Source organism: Anser cygnoides, chromosome 1 (assembly GCF_040182565.1).
Source record: "Anser cygnoides isolate HZ-2024a breed goose chromosome 1, Taihu_goose_T2T_genome, whole genome shotgun sequence".
Classification (NCBI taxonomy): Eukaryota; Metazoa; Chordata; class Aves; order Anseriformes; family Anatidae; genus Anser; species Anser cygnoides.
Window position 1 is genome coordinate 93,679,727 of NC_089873.1, and position 12,562 is coordinate 93,692,288.

The 12,562-nt window shown below is 40.8% G+C and overlaps 1 long non-coding RNA gene across 1 annotated transcript in view; it reads right to left on the reverse strand.

Moving 5' to 3' along the window:
• Positions 1-204: 204 nt before the first annotated feature.
• The window catches only part of LOC125181993 (uncharacterized), a 66,124-nt gene continuing 53,766 nt past the window's right edge, over positions 205-12,562 (reverse strand). Inside the window, exon 3 of the long non-coding RNA XR_007160790.2 lies at positions 205-610. This is a non-coding gene — a long non-coding RNA (uncharacterized lncRNA). The remainder of the gene's footprint in view (positions 611-12,562) is intronic.

A 12,562-nucleotide genomic window follows, 5' to 3' on the forward strand; every position in this document is an offset into this window, starting at 1 on the left:
GAAAGATGTATAGTGGGGCTCACTCAGAACAAGAAGCACAAAGCTCCACAGATAACCAAGTTATCTGTGTACTAAATAATGTATTCCTGCATGAGGTGCATGGTGTGAACATGCTTCATACAGGATTACAAAAAGGAGGCAAGGGAAAAAAATACAGATTGCTCATTAGTGTCCCTTCCAGCAGCCTGAGGAACATTGATAATCTTTGAAGGGATCTGCATTTAGTCACACAACAAAATATGCAGTAGCCACCCTGCAATAACCTGAAGATGGAGGAAGACATTTGGAAGGGAGGAATGGAGCAGTGTTTCAGGAGCATAACAAAGGTGATGAGAACTGTGAAAGGGATCTGATAGACTTCCTGTAAAATACAGAACAATTCTGAGATAAGTCTCTAAGGAGAATTTAAAGCTTTTTTTTTTTTTTTAGTTTCTCTCTACCTATAACATACAAAACTTGAAGAAAGAAAACTCTTCCTCATCATATTCTGGACGTGTCATGTAATCCACAGCTGTTGGTGACATCTAGCCAGGACCGGTGAAGCACTGAATTAAGCAGAGAGTCTCCCCATTCACACAGCAGGTCAGCAGCACTGTCAGGCCACTCCAGGCTGAAAAGAATAAACCCACTCCAGTCATTGTAAAGACACCAATAATTTTTCTTCTTATTTATTTATTTATTTATTCAAAAATGAAGGAGAGGGGAGGGTTGGTCAAATTCCTATTCTCCCTCCCCTACAAACTGAATGTATCCTTCATTTGCTACCTACAACACAAACCACCCATATGCAGTGTAGATACGCAAGTAGGTGTAGCATGCCCTGACATGCTATTGCAAAAATGTGGAAAAGTCCTTTGCATAGAAAATCATGATTAAGGAAAATGAGTCAACTGAGAGAAGCCACCCACAGAATGGTTTAAGATAGGCATTTGATGACTGCTTAAATCTCTCTACAGATAACTATGAAGGATTAGATACAGAATTGTCATTCTGTCTGCAGGTAGACATTTCAGGCTTTGGAGACACCAGGACTTGTGCACTGTATTATTACTACAGCAATATAACCATTACATTCAGATGACATATTGCTGTTACTGGGAAAAAATGATTTAGATTCAATATTACTTACAGCTATATATTCAGTCTGGAAACCAGTAAGCAATTGAGTCCTTGTTAGGGGGTTGGGGCACAAAGACTGAATAAAACTGAGATTTTGTTTGAATGTATATTTCTCAATATATGTACATAGCCTTTGAACAAAATCTTATTTTATTTAAATGTATGTGTGTATATATACATCCATAGGCACAGACTAGCATCAAGAGCAAGTGCATGACTGAGATAAAACTAAGAAGAAATAGCTCTGAAACCTTGAAGACAGCCAGTCTTTACTCAGAGACCCTGTTCAGTTTCCACATCTATACCTTCCATTCTCCAGGCATCAGAACTCCAGTTACCTGCAGTCTCATACAAGGAAGTGAGCTGCAGCAGATGGCCACATTTCTAAATCATGATTTATCCATCAATTCCACCCCATTTCTTCCTCTACAATATCCATCTTGCCCATCCTCCAGGCTCTGTCACTTTCAAGAGATCTCAAAGTTACAAAGCAACCAAGCCAGCAAGGTTGATGAATTACCCCTTCACTATTCTACTTATGAAGATACAGCGTTTTAAGCTATCTAACACCAGCTAGAGCAAAACTTTCTTACTTTGCATGAAAAAGGAAGAACACCAGCACCGCTAGTGACTGCTTCTTGGACAGTATACACTACCTTCTCATAATGTCTTTACCTTCTTTTACCTTTTAATGATGGAGACGTTGCTCAGTCAGTTCACATAACATATGAAGATGCTGTGATTTGCTACAGAGAAGAAGAAAGACTGGAGGTTGGGTGTTTCTAAGTCTGAGATTCCCTTTGTCTACCACCCCTTGAAAATTGCTGCTGATAGTTTGCAGTAGTCATTGCAGTATGACACTACTTCTCTTTTTCATCAAAAATATTCTTGCTCTAGAGAATGAAATCAACACACAGATGCTGTACAGAGAGCTTACCAGGAAAGTAATGTCTGTCCTACTCATCAATGGCTGGTGAGTGATAGAGACAGGATCCTGAGCTGGTCAGACTGTTGGCCTTATAAAATATGACTTTTGGCAGCATTACAAGAAAGTGACAGCTGAAGGAATTGATCTTTTTGTTTTTTGTTGTTTCTACATCGTACCAGCAAATACAGATAGCCAAACCCAAACAAATGACCATTGAGAAGGTCAGGTAATGAGGTAATGTTGACTCTGAGCACATGACAATAGTTTTTATGGCGTGGCAGAAATGCTTCCCTACTCTTAGACAAGCTCTTGGATGCTCAGAAAAACCAAGCCATATAGCGAGAACAAACATTATTCAGAATAAATGTTTACTAAGCATATTTTATCATTTGTATTAAAAAAGAGAGTGGGAAAATCAACCCTAAGTGTTCCCAAATCAGTTCAGTAAAGTTCTGTTATTCATTCTAAGCAGTTCTTCCCAATACTTGCATATATTGCTTTCTGGCTTGGTCTTATTTAGCATACACAACTTGCTTCTTCATATATTCCTATACCTGTATTATACACCTGTAATAGGCATGCTCTCAGTTTTCTAGCCTTTTCTTGGAGCAGAGCTTAATCTTCCTTAGCGGCTTTCCTTTTATTCCTGTGTAATTTTGATTAAGAAAGTTTTTCTGTATTTCAAGAAAATTATTGTGTGTTACATGAAACTGCTTTGGAAATCAAGTGGTGAGGCCCAGAAAACATTATACTTGACCTACAGAAAAATCCCTGAGAAGATTTTCAAAAACTAAAGATTAACCAAACAAACAGAAAACTCGTCTATGTTTCCAGTAGTTTTCAAAATGCCTAAATGTATTGCTGATTGCTACAGAAGCATAAGAGAGATGGCACATACGGTGTTTAGGTAAAGCCTTATTGATTTTTGCAAACTTAAATGCATGCAGAATTATAAGCAATTTCTTTTGTCACTCATTTCCATGCATGTATGTATAGTATAAAGACCCAGCTTATAAATGTAATGTTCATAAACATCAGTGATTCATTTAATGAGCAGGTGGCAGTTGCTCAACTCTGGATCCTGGGGAAATATATGTTGACCTTTCTGAAATAGAATAACGCAGGACAAGATATTAGTTTAAATACAAACCAGGGCTAAATTCACATAGATTGTTCTGAAGGTAATGGGTTTTATCTGGATAAAACAAGTTCTCTTATTTTGTTTTATGCTGGAGATTATGGTTGTTGGATTTCGTTAAGTGATTGGCAGCACAGAGTATCTAAAGAGCACATGACTACAAAGCAAAGTGAAGGCAAGTTACCTAACTAAACCTCTGAGCAGTGCTTAGCAAGGAGGCCACTGAACAGTTAGACCAGACTGGCCAATAGGGAAATGCCATGGAAGGGCTTAGACATAGACGTGAGCCACTTTATAAGAAAACAAAGTGGCTTTCTCATCTGCTGCAGACAAGACCTTCTGCTGCAGTGATATTAATGGAACAACAGAGGAGCTGATCAAAGAAATTTGAATACTATTTATGGATATGAATGAAATACACCAAGCCTCTATGAATCATTTTTCCCTGCTGTTTGCAGACTTTCATTGAATCATAGAACCATTTAGGTTGGAAAAGACCCATAAGATCATCAAATCCAACCATCACCTAACACTACCAAGTCCACCACTAAAGCATGTCCCTAAGCACCATGTCTCCTGGGATTGGGATTCCACCAACTCCCATTCCAATGCTTGACCACTCCATTAAGAAATGTTTCCTACTGTCCAATCTAAATGTTCCCTGGCATTGTTGCCATTGTTATCACTTGTCACCTGAGAAAAGAGACAAAACCCTCCTTGCTACAACCTCCTTTCAGGTGGCTGTAGAGGGCAATAAGGTCTCCCCTGAGCCCCAGGTTCCTCAGCTGCTCCTCATGTATCTTCTTTTCTGGTCCCTTCACCAGCCTCTTTGCTTTTCTCTCAATGCATTTCAGCACCTCAATGTCCTTCTTGTAGTGAGGGGCCCAAAACCGTACACAGTACTGAAGGTGCAGCCTCACCAGTGCTGAGTACAGAGGGACAATTACTTCTGTAGTCCTGCTGTCTGCGCTATTTCTGATGTAAGCCAGGATGGCATTGGCCTTCTTGACCTCCTGAGCACACTGCCAGTTCATGTTCAGCCAGCTGTCAACCAGTTCCCCTGGCTCCTTTTCTGCCACACAGCTTTCTAGACACTCTTCCCTGAGCCGATGTTGCTGCATTGGGTTGTTGCGAACCAAGTGAAGTACCCGACATTTAGCCTTGTTGAATGCCATACAGCTGCATGTGGCCATCAATCCAGCCTATCCAGATGCTTTCGCAGAGCCCTACTACCCTCAAGCAGATCAACACTCCTGCCCAACTTGGTGTCATCTGCAAACCTACTGAGAGCGCACTCGATCCCCTCATCAAGACCACTGATAAGAATGTTGAACAAAACAGTTCCCAATACTGAGCCCTGAGGAACACCACTTATGACCAGACACCAACTGGACTTAACTCCATCCACAACAACCCTTTTGGCCTGGCCATCCAGCCAGTTTCTTACCCACTGAACAGTACATTTAAGCCATGAGCGTTCTCCAGGAGAATGCTGTGGGAAACGGTATCAAATGCTTTGCTGAAGTTCAAGTAAACAACATCCACAGCCTTTCCCTCATCCACTAAGCAGGTCAGATACCTTATCATAGAAGGAGATCAGGTTCATCAAGCAGAATCTGACCTTTGTAAACCGATGCCAATTAGATCTGATCAGCTGGTTGTCCTGTGCATGCCAGGTGATGGCAGTCAAGACGATCTGTTCCATGACCTTCCCTGGCACTGAAGTAAGACTGACAGGCCTGTAATTCCTTGGATCTTCCTTCCTGCCCTTCCTGTATATGGGCATCACATTCACTAACCTCCAGTTAACTGGGACCTCCTCAGTTAGCCAGGACTGCTGGTAAATTGTTGAACTTGGTTTGGTGAGCACTTCTGCCAGCTTCTTCAGTACCCTTGGGTGGATCCCATCCAACCCCCTAGATCTGTGTGTGTTCAAGTAGTGTAGCAGGCTGTTAACCACTTCCCCTTGGACTATAAGGGCTTCATTCTGCTCCCTGTCTTCCAGCTCAGTGGGCTGGGCACCCCAAGAATAATTAGTCTTACTAATAAAGACTGAGGCAAAGATGACATTAAGTAACTCAGCCTTTTCTTCATCTCCCATCACTATGTTTCCTCCCACAACCAATAAAGGCCGGATATTCTCCTTAATGCTTCTTTTGTTGTTTATGTATTTATAAAAACATTCTTATTGTCTTTTACTGCATTAGCCAAGTTAAGTTCTAGCTGGGCTTTGACCCTTCTGATTTTCTTCCTGCATAAACTTGCAAGATCTCTATAGTTTTCCTGAGTTGCCTGCCCCTTCTCCAAAGGTCATAAACTCTTTTTCTCTCTGTCAACCAGGTCCCTAAGTAGGCCAACTTTTGCCATCTGAAAAACCAAAGCAGCAGCTCTGTTGACCACCCTCCTTGCTTTCTCAAAGATGAACTCTATCATCTTGTGATTGCTTTGCCCAAAACAGCCTCCAGCCACCGCATCACCCACAAGACCTTCCTTTTTAACAAACAACCAGTCAAGTGGGGCACCTTCTGTAGTCGGTTCCTTACTTCCTTACCACCTGTGTCAGTAAATTATCCTCCACGCCTTCCAGGAATCTCCTAGTCTGTTTCTTCTCCGCCATTCTATGACTTTGGAGAACTTCCTTTCACCTCACCATGCACCTCCACCATGGGGAAGGCTGCAGAACTCTTTTAGTATAGAATAAAAGCCAAGATACTGACATCCCAACTCTGTGCAGAGCCCAGAGTGAGGGCGATTAATATATCTAGCCCTTCCCTCAATTCTAGGCTTAATGAGGTCTCAATGTGTGCAATTTTAGCTATTAAACTGATAAGTTGTAAAATAATAGCTTGTAAAGGTTTGTAATAAAACATGACAGTTGCTTCCCTACACATTTGCATTCAACAGGATCTGCTATAAATACAGCTCTTAGAAATCTTTAAAATCTATACCAAATCCTTTCAAAACTCTCACAAATATATCACCTTTACTTTTCTAATACAGAAGTGCAAGAGTGCAAGGAGTATAACATCCAGATAAACAGATGTAGAGACAGCTGACTGGTAAGTTCACACCTGATTTGTGGAATTGTTTGTTCTGGGGGGAAAAAAATAAAAATAAATTAAAAATAATAATAATAATAAAAAAGGGACAATCCCCAACTATCTGATAGCAAGAGGAGGCTGGAGCTCACAAGACACAAGTTTGTATTTTTTTATGCTCTTTAACTACAGGGAAAAAAAATTAAATCATATTGGGTGTCTGCAAGATTTTCTCTAATGGAGTGTGCAACCTGCAGATACAATCAGTATAAACCCAGACTCATTACATACCTGAACCTGAGATGTATTTTGGCACTGGAAGGTAGCCAGTGAGTTTGGGAGTGTGTGTTAAGGAAGTTGTGAAAAATAATTTCTCATGGGAAATAGTTCATCTGTGGAGCAAATGCAATGCAGACAAGCAAAATACAAGCATCTTATTTTCTTTTTTCTCTGTCTGTGGTGCTATATAGTACAGGGGGAACATACGGAGACAGAATACTGAGGGGAGGTAAGAAATAAACACAATCAAAATTGCTGTTGCTTCTGATGAACAGCCCTCCTCCCACTCCTGGAAAGCAGACATGGTCCCAAATGCCATTTGAACTAAATCACCCGAGATTCATTATTCCATCTGAAGCACAAAGCATGTGCTAGCACTAAATCACTTCCATGAAATCTGGAATATATAATTCATTCTATATGGCCTCCTCCCCTGGAGATTTTTATTTCATTAATGAAAAACAAAACTCTTGTTTAAAAGAATATCACACTGTTCAGCAGTTCCACTTAAAAAAAATGCCTTGAGCTTAAAGAAGGCAGCCTCATCAGTTAATGACATTTGTTGATTCCTTTCCATTAAAACGGACAAAAAAATATGGCTCTGTAAGTGGTAATTTAACATTTGATTTAAAATACACCTTCCTTTTTTTCCCTCTTTTGCTCTATTCCCTCCCCTTTTAGTTATTTATTATTCACCTCCTTTCTACTGTGAAAGCTTTTACCAAGAAGTAATCTGATGAAAAGCAAAGCCTGATTCCATCCCAAGAGGAAGTAGCTTGGGAGTGTGAGGAGACTGTTGACAAGCTGCAGCATTGCCTCAGCTCTCCTTTTCAGACATATGCCCAGTTATGCGAAGGCAAGACAATCAGAACAGTTTCTAAACCAGAGAGAAGGATTAGCATCGTGTTTGGGATTTCTGCTTCTGTAGACCAGTTGTCCTTATGGCAACCATTTCCATCAGAGACAAGCAGCTCAGTACTGCTCTCTGCTGCTTGTTTCAGCTTTTACAGCAGCAGCAGCAGCTTTAAAACTGTCACTGTGAAGAAAGAAATTCGTGAGGTGTGGGGAAAGAAAGAGAAGAGGATGATCTATTCAAGTACTTCGCTCTACGGCTAAATTCAATTCCAGCCCACTTCCCATTCTTTCCTTCTCCCACACTTACATAAGACTTGCTTTCTGAACTGTCTCCCCTTTGAATTTTAGTGAGGAAAAAGCCCTCTGTTTTTCTGAGTTTGGTGCCTGATCTCATACAATATTCAAACTATCTCGTGTTCATCTTTTCAAAGAGGTATGTGCACAATAAAGAACACATTAGACATTATTTGTCACTTCCATACATTAGCACACTGCAGCTGAATGTGACTGAGTCAAACTTTTGTTTTTAAAGCAAATTAAAATATACGGGGAATGGTTTTTTTTTTTTTTTTGGGGGGGGGGGGGGGGGGAGGGAAGAGTTAAGGGGGGTTGAAAGCTACCTAAAGAGCAGGAAACCTTTGTAACAGAGCTGGAAAACACAGGTGGCTCTTTTCTGCTGCTTAGCATGTTTTAGCTAAATGACCTGGGGCTCAGTCAGCCACTGTGGGCTAAGGAGGCATTAGAGAAGTTGCACTCAGTCTAGCAGCAGGTCTGCAAATGCAGCCGGACAACTGCCAGTACGCAGCAGGAATACAAGAGGAGATAATGGGAATAGCACAGAGCTCTCAGTCTCGTCTTATCTACTACTCAGGGAACTACCACATCAGAGCTGGCAAAGTTGCTCAGCTCCACTTCAGAAGTCCCAAAACAACATATTTTGTCTGGAGCAGTAGTTAAGACAGCACATCATATACTGCTATGAAGAGCAAAAGAATGAGGTCTAGGCCCTTGCCTGGTAACTGAGGACTTTTTCTTCAGTAGGCACCAGCAGAAAACTTTGATCAAATGCCCTGGTATCACTGAAGCAGTCAAAAGATTTACAGCTATTAACAGCACACAAGAGTACGATATGCTGGAAACTGTTATCAAGTGAATGTGTGAGAAGGGGTAAATGAGGCATACACATACTGAGCCTAATAAGTTTTAATAGCAAGTGTCAGAAAAATGTCAATAAGGTTACTGAATATTGCAGACCATCTTCTTCCTCTAGACATGCCCAAGCTGAGACATTCATATCAAGGGCTTAACAATTCATTTGGGTGGAACAGGAATGAAGACCTAGGCATAAAACAGTTTGAACACCCCACACGCTTACACCCCAGCGTGCTTCCGAAGGAGCTTGACCTTGTTAAGCTGGGAGCTGCAGGCAGCTGAGACATCAGAGAAACTGCTGGCTAAAACCATAGGTAGGGAGGATCATCTTGAAGCCACCAGATTTAAGGGCTCTAGTTTCAGATTCAGCCCTTTGACCTCCGTGAAGTCCCTGCCTGTGAAACTGAGATAACATCCTTTTTTCTTTCTTCTACTCAGAACATACAACTTTGTTGAAGCAGGAATCACACAAGAACATACAAGTTCATTAAAACAGGAATCGCACAACTGTGCAATGCTTGCCACAACGTATAGCTTGCTGGCTGCTCTCAGTCTTTGCTGGGACTTCTAGATCCCAGTAATATGCAAACAGCAAGCAGTAACAAACTGAAAAGTGTCCCTTTCCCAAATGACTACTTTAGGCTGAGAACCTGTGATGTCAAGGACTTAAGAAACACTTTCTGAGAAGTACTGGATTTGTACCTTTATCATGTGAGGATGGTGGAACAAGGATGTACTAGGACAGACAGGATTTTTCAGGTAGTTTTGTATTCTACTGTGATGCAGGCTTCAGTTCAAGTACCTGAGACACTTCCACTTTGTTCTTGGGGAGTGGGATTAGTCTCACATGCTGATTTTGAATTCTACTTCCAGCTTTCTGTTTGTTATTACAAGTGGCTATGAAATGTGCTTTCTGGAGGTTAATGGGTACAGCCTGGTTCATTCAGTTCCTCTTGACGTGCAACTTTATTGCTTAAGTGCTTAGGGAATTAAGAGGGTCTAGTTATTGTTTTAGTTTTGCCCCTTGTATCAACTTCAGTATTTCCACATTTAAAACAAGAACAAAATAACACCAAGAGAATTAAAAGATGCTGCAAAGGGATAGCTGCTTGGCTTTAATTTATACATGCAAGTTTTATCATTGCTCCAACTGTAAATATTAAGAATATAAGAAAGCTATCAAACATGGTTCCTGTTATGCAGCAATAGCTAGCCCTTCTGTCTAACAACAGAGACACTGTTCAGTATCTCTGTGATAGTGTTCAGATGTTGGTCGCCCTCCATCCATGGCTGAGTGAAAAATGACTCATTCCCTTAAGAATTCACAGCATTTAAAAAGAGGAAATTTATCAAGCCTCGGTCAGGACCAGGTGCTTAAGTCAGACATCTCATCAAGTCTTGCATGGGAGGAAAATGCAGGAGAAAACTTTAAGCCATTGCTTTTATTTGCAACATAAGTGTGCAAACCTCCAGACAGAGCAGTTTTGTGGAATCCAGGACCAGTAAATCATAGAACCATAGAATGGTTCGGGTTGGAAGGGGTCTTAAAGACATTAAAGACCATTTCCAGCCCCCCTGCCATGAGCAGGGATGCCACGCACTAGATCAGGTTGCCCATGGCCTCATCTAACCTGGCCTTGAACACCTCAAGGGATGGGGCATCCACAACCTCTCTGGGCAACCTGTGCCAGTGCCTCACCACCCTCTGAGTGAAGAATTTCCTCCTAACCTCTAATCTAAATCTCCCTTCTTTTAGTTTTAAACCATTCCCCCTTGTGCTGTCATTATCTGAATGAGCAATATGTTGCTCTCCATCTTTTTTATAAGCTCCTTTTATTTATTGAAAAGTTGCAATAAGTCAGGCTGAAGGGGAGAAGAGTTTGAAAAAGTTTGGTGATTGCCAGCGCCCACCTGGGAACATTCATCCAAATGAAGCAGGCATGCAGTGGCAGGGCCAACAATGAAAATTATTAGACAGAGTGATTCATTTCCTCTTTTTCCTTTTTAGTACCATCTGGCAACGTGAATACAAGAAGGAAGCAAAAAAATGCAGTTGTGCTCAGTCTGACAAAAGCTGGCTAACAAGGAGTGTTTTCAGTGAGATGAGAACTGTAAGCATATATCTTACACTGACTTCCTAAGTGTTAGGAACCCCCAGATTTCTTCCTTTTAGGCAGCCCACATGCCACCCTGGTGAGCAACTTTAAGTGGCGACCCATTGAATAATCAAGGACTTGCAAACTGCAGCCATTCGTTTCCAATGGGTTACAAATAGCCCAGTTTTTCAGCGTTCAAAACTCTGTTTATAGGAGAAGCAAAACTCAAAAAGGAACCAAAGTGTCTCTCCGACAACTTTTAGAACCACATTCAAGTGTTCACAGCGACTGCAAGCTCTGTTGCAGTCTGTTTCTCTACTCCTGTCTCTAAGGCTGGCCTTACACTCTCCCAAAGCCATCCTACTCCTGAAGCTGCATGTGCATCCAAAGAGGGGGATTACAATGCCTCCTTCTTTTGTAAGGCCCTTCAGGATCTGAAGATGAAAGCTGGATGATATTGTCATCTTCAAGGCAACAAGCAAAAAGACCTCTCCTCATGGAAAAGTCCATTTTGGACTAAATTTGCCATGTGAGATGAAGTAGACTCTGTGGATTCCCTTGTTAGTCTGACAGAAGTTAGATTTAAAGCACTCTAAAGGTGCTTCATTGCTTTGGTTCACAACTGTTACTCACTTAGGCTGTTTCCCAAAGACATATGTGTAAAAAGGATATGTTAGCTTTCAAGGAAGTGATCTCTTTCTCCTTCTGAAAAAAAGGAGGGGAAAAAGGATTGTTACAGGGGCTGAGCTGCTCCACATCCTGCTGTCAGGGCTTACAGTACTAGGTCTCAGGGAGCTTGCAGGGAGCCCAACAACTTTCCCATTTGAGTAGCTACGAGGTTTCATTCATTCATTCATTCAGTCATGCCTGTTTGAAGTCTGTTACAAAGAAAGGACTAGTCCTAGAGCCCTTCCTTGCTAGGAAGAAAGCACAGGCAGAGAATATGCTTTCCACTTCCTTCTGTTTTCACTTGAGGCTCTGATTTGGACTAGATGCTTGCACTCCACCAGTAACCTGCTACATTATAAGCCAGCAAACCTTCAAACTGTTACCTTCTTGAGAAAGTCTCCATTTCCTTCAGTGCATGTCTTAAAACAAAACCCAGTAAGACACACTAAACCAGCCCAAGGAGGAAGAATTTGCCTTGCCCTTGACTAGCTGCCAGAACAGACGAAGCTGCTTGCAGCAGCCCTGAAGCACTAAACCAGTGGGAGGAACCTCAGAAAACACACAAACAGATCTTTACAGCTTTGTGTAGGTGTCAGATATATAAAGGAATTCACTAATACTAGCAGAATACATGCTATCTTTCAATTATTTCAAGTGTGAGGCTCTTCAGGGAGTTTTTCATAAAAGTTCCAAACATCCCAAATGAATCATCAGATTTAAATTTTCCCCACACCAAATCTTTGCAGGTCTTTAAAACAGTTCTAAACTTTGCCAATGACTGAAGCCCTAACACAAATTACATAGGTTGTTAAACGACACAGACGTACTTACCTATTGCATCATTTACAGAGCAAAGTACTTAAAACCCAAGCAGTGAATATTAAAGGACGTCATAAATTTTACATTGCCTACATAACAAACATATATTATTCATATATTACTCACATTTGCATAAAAGGAATGCATATTTCATCATTACAGAATAACCTTAACTCTGACCTGTGGATTTTCTCAGTATATTTGTTGTACCAGTTTTAGTTTCTAAATATTTTATAGTAAGTGTTACATGGGAAATACTATCATTCATTAACTTTATCAACTGACAATTTTAATTAGTTTTTCCAGAGAATAGCATTGAACACAGAGTTTCATAAAATATATAATAGTGTTGATTTATGGAAAAATTATGCATCTTGATTTGCATGTGGGAATGATTAAAGTATTATTAATGTGTAGAAACATCTTTTAAGTTTGTGTCAGGATTATAGTTGAAGGTTAGTTATGAAAA